The sequence below is a fragment of the Grammomys surdaster genome, unplaced genomic scaffold (genome assembly GCF_004785775.1).
Source record: "Grammomys surdaster isolate TR1022 unplaced genomic scaffold, NIH_TR_1.0 137, whole genome shotgun sequence".
Classification (NCBI taxonomy): Eukaryota; Metazoa; Chordata; class Mammalia; order Rodentia; family Muridae; genus Grammomys; species Grammomys surdaster.
The window spans coordinates 11,245,556-11,253,531 of record NW_021604595.1 but is presented as its reverse complement, the minus strand read 5'-3'; positions in this window follow the sequence as shown (position 1 = coordinate 11,253,531).

Sequence of the window (7,976 nt, the reverse complement as noted above, 5' to 3'; positions counted from 1 at the left end):
TAACAAAGGCAGGTGCCAGCCTTGTGATGTTTCATGGTCACGGGCTCTTCATGTTTAGAGCTTATCCTCTTGCTTAGACACTGTGCTCTGGGTGAGTCTGGTCCTGGAGGCAGAGGCAGAGGCAGATTTAACGTAGACACCCTTGGCATTCTAACTGCCTCTGTCCAAATGGGATTTTTCTTGGGGAGCTCAAGTGTCAGTGAGGGAAGGACACAGTGACTTGTTTCTGTGTGAACACCTAGTAGGACAGCAGCTGGTATTTCCTTAGGGATGACATGGCTGGGCCACATGCCTTCCTGCAGGAGCGAATTCCTGAGGAAAAATGAGTTCCCACCAACCGTGAGACTATTTCCATCATCTGTCATTAATAATGAATATTTCATGACCAGTTAACTAGCAGTCTGTTGGCCTTCTAATAAAGACGATATTCTAATCAATAAAATACATTTATTGCCCTCATTTTAAAGTCTTAATTAAGGACCCATCCGTCATGGTAGCCCTTTTGACAATACCATCAAAAGTGTAAACAAAGAGGCATAGAAGCCTTTATCTGCAAAAAGGGCAACTTTTTCTATTATATGAGCTCATTAAATATGGCCCTTTGATGTGTTTGTAAATCCATGCAGTAGTTAGCTTGCTATGAATATGATAAAAATATAATTCAGTGAGACAAATATGAAAGCTGTTCACTCATTGAGAATTCTTCAGGGAGCACATTATGGACAGAACTGTTTCTACATTTGAGGAATTCAGAAATGTCTGTACAGCAACTTCAGTGTCAGAGAAGAGATTCGTACTCCCGGGACAGAGGAGTAGTAGCTCAGGTTTCCACTCCCTAAGTAAGGCTTGCCATGAGAAATGCATTCTAAAGCATTCAGGACTAGCTTAAACAGGCATAATACACCGAGCCTGCGTCAATTAAGAATAAAGATGACTGAGCAATGTGTCGTGAGCTGATTTTGCTACTATGCAAACATTTCAGCTTTCTTAATTTCTTACAGAAGAACCACTATGACAACATGGGACCTTGAGATCGTAGGGGACCGCGGACCCTTGTTGACTAGGATGTGGTTATGTGACTCAGGACTGTATTTCTTTAAGGATATATTTATTAATTTGTTTTGTTTCTCCACAGTGCCTGTGGAGAAGTCAGAGGACGACTTTTAGGAGTTAGTTCTCTCCACTCTGGGACAGCCAAGATTGAATTCAGCTTGTCAGGTTTGGTATCCATTGTTTGACATCGCACTGGCCCATGATTCTATTTTAAAACCATGGTTCTCATTCTCTTTTATTCTTATTGTCTGATGTCTTATTTCTTCACCATTTTTTACTTGTATAATGTGCATTGAGCTTCTGTCTTTCATTACCCCTCCCCACCCACCCCTGTGGATTGTTGCCTTGACAACACACCTCTCTCTTTCTTTTGTGTTTGTTTATTTTGTTTTTTTCTCTCACTAGAAGCTATGGTTCTGAGTTTTAGGAGTTAACATCTGTCATGCTCTATCCCTTCTTATCTGTGGGTACAGAGAAGGAGCTAACAGGGAGGTGGTTGAAAACCAGCTAGAGTAAGGAAGCATATTCCAAAGCAGAGTAGATTTGAAAGCCCCTTTCTTCTGTGTTTAGAGTTCTTGGCTCTTCTAACAGGGAAGGTAGGCGGGGGCCCAGGCTGTCTGCTCAGTGCTGAGCTGCTGGGATTGGTCATCCTGTCCCAAACTTTCCCATAGCATTTCTTACGCTGTTAGTCACCTTAGAATAAACCATCTGTCTCAGGGCATTGAACTCAAACATAAAACAGGGCCAACTGAATTATAGAGAGGTTCCCCTCTGTTACCTTTGGAGGAAAGAATGGAAGAAGAGTTTACACGGTTGGTTCAAGGAGGCATGGCGAGGTGGCAGAGCCCTGGTAGGGGTTCACTTCATCCTGCCTCTGGCTTTAGAGGCCACTCCATTACAAATGTCTGGCACTTACTCAATTAGGCAAATCCAAAGTGGGTTTTATGCACCCAACTAACCAGTTCGAGAAAGAGATCATCCAGTCTAGAAAATTCCAGTTAAAATTAAAATCTTATTTCTATGCGTCTTCACAGTCTATCGAAGTATAAATGGAGAATTTCTTTAGAATATGTTAAAATTGGGTTGATTTTGGTTATTTTGGCAATAAACTCATGTAGTAAGGTAAAACCCACTAAAATCTTTACAATGTTTGGAATTCTAATTGTGTTGTATAGAAGTTTTCTTTGATTCTATCAAATTCACTGTGATAGCCATCTGTATGACTTTTTAGTAATGTATCCTTTGAATATAAGATACAAGAGTAGAATATTAAATAGAAGTAATTCAGACTTGATAATCCTGAAAGGTAAGATGATCTCACTGGTTGGCTACCCTTGTTTCTTATCAGGAATAACCAATGGGCTTGTTTATATTGCCGTTTCTACTCATTGGTGTCTTGTTTGTCAAGACAAAAAAATAAAAAGAAAAAAGAAGAAATAATATTAAAGATACTGTGAGGACATTTTAAGAACAAGAAAAACACACTTCTATATTCTTGTTTTCACATTCCTAACTTGTTTTTGGTGAATAAAATAGATAATAAACTAAGGCCAACGTCTGCCAAATGACCTTCCTTTTTTCCCTGAAATTAAATGGTGGGAGATAAGCAGAATTGCGCCATCTGGTGGTTCCATCTGGTGCCGCACAATTGAGTGACGAATCCTGTTGTAACTTACATTATTCTAGTATTTCTTTAAATACTAATTTCCTCTCCGTTGAAGATATCTATTTTATTACTGAAAGTCATACTCAGATACCATTATTCTGTTTGTATATTAAAATATAATATTTAATGTTAAAATATTTTATGGCATGGTCAAGCAACAATCCCTGGTATTATTAATGATACTCTGTTATGCTTGCAGACAGGAGTCTAGCATGGCTGTCCTCTGAGAGGCTCCACCCATCAGCTGACTCAGACAGATGCAGAGAACCACAGCCAAATGGTGGATGGAGCTTGGGGACTGTTATGGAAGTATAGGATGAAGGATTGGAGCCCCTAAGGGGATAGGAACTCCATAGGAAGACCAGCAGAGTGAACTAATCTGGACCCTTGGGGCTCTCAGAGTCTGAAACGACAACCAAAGAACATATACATGCTGGAGCTGGGCCTCCCCATACATATTTAACAGATGTGCAGCTTGATCTTCATATGTGTCCTGAACAGCTGGAGTGGAGGCTATTCTAAAAGCTGCTGCCTGTACATGGGATATGTTCCTCTAGCTGGGCTGCCTTGTCTGGCCTCAGTGGGAAAGGATGCACCTAGCCTCACAGAGACTTGATGTGCCCTGGTAGGGGGATATCCAGGGAAGCCCTCACCCACTCAGAGGAGAAAGGGATGGGGGGTAGGGGGAGAGATTGTGGCAGGGGGTGACCAGGAGGGGGGCAGTAAGTAGGATGTAAAATGAATAAGTAAAATAGTAATGATGATGATAATAAAAAATAAAAATCATTTATGTCTGCTAAAGTGTTTCGTGGCTCCTGTGGATCCACACATCTTTGCCCTTGACTCCTACTAATGACCTTGAACTGTATTCAGAAACCACTAAGAATGGTGTGTAAAAACGATGTTAAGTCCAGCCTTGGAATCGTGAGAGGACATCTGTCTATTAGGACACCAGAAATTTTCTTTTATGTCAACTTCTGACTCCCCCCTTTAAATACTGATTTCCATGTAACTTAACATTTAATGCAAAGCTCTGCTTATTCAACAGTCATCTCATCTGTCTGGCAGTCCGAATCAGCAGTTAGCACATTAATTTTTGTAGTTATCCTTGCCTTTCTCAAGTCTACATTGGTGGACCATGGTCTGGTCATTATGTGAGTTATGGTGAACCCTTCCTACGGCTCTAGCTCAAGAACTTGATTTAATAGTATTTTTCGCTGAACATGCCTTCCTGCTGTTAGGATTCTAGGCTTCCACACCTGACCCCCTGAGAGATCTACTTTTAGCTCCAACTTCAAGCAGAAAGTGAATTTGGTGAACAATAGAGCTTTTCTTTGCCCCCTGGTGACCAAGGCTCTGCATTGAGTCATTGAAGTCAGAGAGGAGAGGGCACTAGGCTGGATAGTGAGAAAGGACACGTGCCCTGATGGGAAGCCTGGGAACCATAGTGACCTTTCGAGTGAGGAAAGTTGGCAAACAGCTTGTGGAATAATTTAATAAAGGGACCCAGACTCCTGAGAGATCAGACGTAAGCATAGAAGCTGTGAGCAAAGTCCCGAGAGCAACTATTTGGTGAGTAGTCGGGAGCAAGGACACACTCACATGATAACAGCAACAGGCATGTGTCCTTGTGACACAGTGGAGCATCTTCTGGGTATACACCCAGGACTGGTGCAGCTGGGTCTTCAGATAGAACTATTTCCAATTTTCTGAGGAACCACCAGATTGGTTTCCAAAGTGGTTGTACCAACTTGCAATCACACCAGCAATGGAAGAATGTTCCTCTTTCTCTACATTCTCGCCAGCATCTATTGACACCTGAGTTTTTGATCTTAGTCATTATGATTGGTGTAAGGTGGAATCTTGGGGTTGTTTTGGTTTACATTTCCCTGATGACTAAGAATGTCGAACATTTCTTTAGGTGCTTCTTGGCCATTCAAGATTCCTCAGTTAAGAATTCTCTGTTTAGCTCTATATCTCATTTTTAAATTGGGTTATTTGGTTTTCTGGAGTCTAATTCCTTGAGTTCTTTGTATACCTTAGATATTAGCCCTCTATCAGATGTAGGGTTGGTAAAGATCTTTTCCCAGTCAGTAGGTTGCTGTTTTGTCCTGTTAACAGTGTCCTTTGTCTTACAGAAGCTTTTCAGTTTCATGAGGTCCTATTTGTCAATTGTTGATCTTGGAGCCTGAGCCACTGATGTTCTGTTCCCCTGTGCCAATGTGTTCAAGGTTATTTCCCACTAAGCTGTAAATAACCCAGATGTATCCTCATGGATACAGAAAATGTGGTACATTTATGTAATGGAATACTAGTCAGCCATTAAAAATGACAACATCATGAATTTTGCAGGCAAATGGATGGAACTAGAAAAATATCATCCTGAGTGAGGTAACCCAGACTCAAAAGGACATACATAGTATGTACTCACTGATAAGTGGATATTAGTCAAAAAGCTCAGAATACCCACAGTACAACAACTCACAGACCAAATGAAGCTTAACAAAAAGGAAGGCCCAAGTGGAGATACTTCAATCCCACTTAGAAGGGGAACAAAATAATCACAGGAGGTAGAGGGAGGGAGGAATCTGGGTGGGAGAGGGGAGGGGAGGGAAAAAGGGGGGCAGAATCAGGTACGGGGGATACAGAAGAGAAGCCCAGAGGGCCAGGAGACTAAATAGAAATATGCAGCAGTGTGTCCCCTCCCCCTTGCTACAAATGTAGCAGAGGACTGACCTGTCTGACCTCAGTGGAAGGGGATGTGCTTTATTCTGTGGAGGCTTGATGCCCCAGAGAAGGGGGATGCTAGAGGGGTGAACTAGGAGTTGGTGGGTGGGTGTGGGATCACCCTCTTAGAGGCAAAGGAGAGGGAGGATGGGGTGGGGGGCTTGTGGAAGGGGAAACTGGTAAAGGGACAACATTTGAAATGTAAATAAAAAAATAATTAATAATTTTTAAAAATGTAGCTGCCTATAGCCATACACACGTGCATACACACCCGCAGGTACACACATAGCAAAAGGCAGAAGAGTGTCCTTCTAAAATGTCACTGTCCTTCAAATTATAATGGGATTATCCATTACGAATTGAAATTACAGTAAGTTGATTCCACTTAACCTACCGAGCATCCTGCCTTAGCATGGCAGTATCCTGTTGACCACTGGCTGTTTTCCTTTGTGCTCACGGGGCTTACTGAGGGCTGCATACTGCTGGAAACTGTATGGTCCCTATCATCTGCTCAAGGAAGGATCAAATATCTCATGTGCAGTTTCTATTGACCACATCTTGCTTTGACATCATGCAAGATCAAAAAATTATAAACCAAGCCATCCTAAGTCAAGGACAGCATGCATTTCTCATCAAAACAGATGAGGTGTTATCAATTGTGACAGAGTGAGGGGCCGTAATAGCCCTTAAGCCTCTTGTATTCCTTCCATGAGCTGTACCACAAGTGTGTTCAAAGCCATAGAGAGTTCTCCCCACCATTTTTAGGGGCTAAATAGTGCTTCCCTATTTATTCAATGATGTCCCAGTCCCCAGAGCTCCAGAGTATCATCTATTTTGGAGAGGGATCATATTACAAATGCAATTACTTAAAAAATCAGGTCATTAGGGTAAGTCTTAATAGAACATGATTGGTGTCTTTATTAAAATCTGAACACAAAGCCACGCTCACTGGGAAAATGACTATGTGCATGATGGCAGAAATTGAGATGGTATAGTTCAAAGCCAAGGAACCCTGCTGAGGATTGCAGCATGTAGAAGAAACATGAAGCTGATTCTTTTTTAGGAGGAACAAATCTAGTGGGCACACTGATCACAGTCCTGCAGCCTTCAGAACTGTGGAATAATATATTCTTTTTGTCTAAGTCATCTAGTTTGTACGTTGTTATTGCAACCTGGGAAAACATATGTATTCTATGTTTTACAGTTCTCAAGATTGTCTGTGCTAGTTACTTTTAACTGTCAACTTGATGCAACTTAGAGTCACCTGGGTAAAATGTCTTAATGAGAAGGTACTCACATCAGCTTGGCCTATCAGCATGTCTATGGGAAAATGCCTTGATGTAGAAAAGACCCAGCCCACTGTGGGTAGCACCATTCCCTAGGCAGGGAAGTCCTGAACTGTACAAGACAGGAGAAAGCTAAATTCAGCCAAATTGGTTCCTTGGGCACAGATTTGCTCAGCCCTGAACTCTGGGCCCTTGTCAGTACCTCTGGAATTGAAAAAACAGAGAAGAAGATGTGGTGAGAGGTTTCTGTTCCACTGGGCTATATTTTTCTGTGCTTTATGCTGAGCCAGTTCTGCAACTAAGTAGCTCAGCAGTATGTGCAATTATCTGCCATAGCCTGGCCTCTGTCTTCTCATTTGTTAAACTAGAGAGCAGATCCATAGGCCCCTTCCAGCCCTTTATGTCCATCATCCAAGGAAATGCTTTTTTTCTTAAAAGGACATTAAAAAAAAGTCTAGCTTGTCAAAGTGTTAGGGCGTACTTAGCTGTCTTTATAGTATGGATCAAAAAAATAAAACAAAAAAGCTGTTGACTCTTGGGAAGCTTTATAACCTCAACTCCTTAGCAGAAGCTGCAGTTTAACATTGTTATGGGATTCCTTAATGAGGATGCCCTAATTTAGGGGGGGCGCACATCATGATGATCACTTACAAAGATCACTGATTTGAGAAATGGTTCCGGTCTTAATGGGCACGGAGAATGAAGGCTGACTGATTGCTTCTTGTCTGGGCTGGGAGTGTTGATGTTTGCTCTGCTAATTGTACTTAATTTACTGTGAAGTTATTTATTTATTTATTTATTTATTTATTTCCTTTCTTTACCCAGAGACTCCTGTTGCTGCGAGGGCTGGTCCTATTGGGCAATGCACTGAACTTGGAGACCCTATTACTCTCATGTCGTGTCAGACTCTGGAGCGAAGGCTGGAATTTTCTTTAATGTACTGAAAAAAAGTGCATTTCCCTCAACTCTCTCCTCTGCACTCCACATTGCTGTGTAGACCTGTAAATAATTTTACTCACTGGATTGTGGAGACGGATGAGCTGGCAGCAGTGCCAGTAGTTATCAAAAGCAAGGCTAGATTGTTATTCTTCTGGATAGTTCTAGAACGGCTCATACTGAGGCTCAGTGGAAAGTTGGGGTTGTAGAAACAAAGGTCAAGAACTACAGTGAGAAGAAATAAAACAATCATATATATATTCTATCTATCTATCTATCTATCTATCTATCTATCTATCTATCTATCT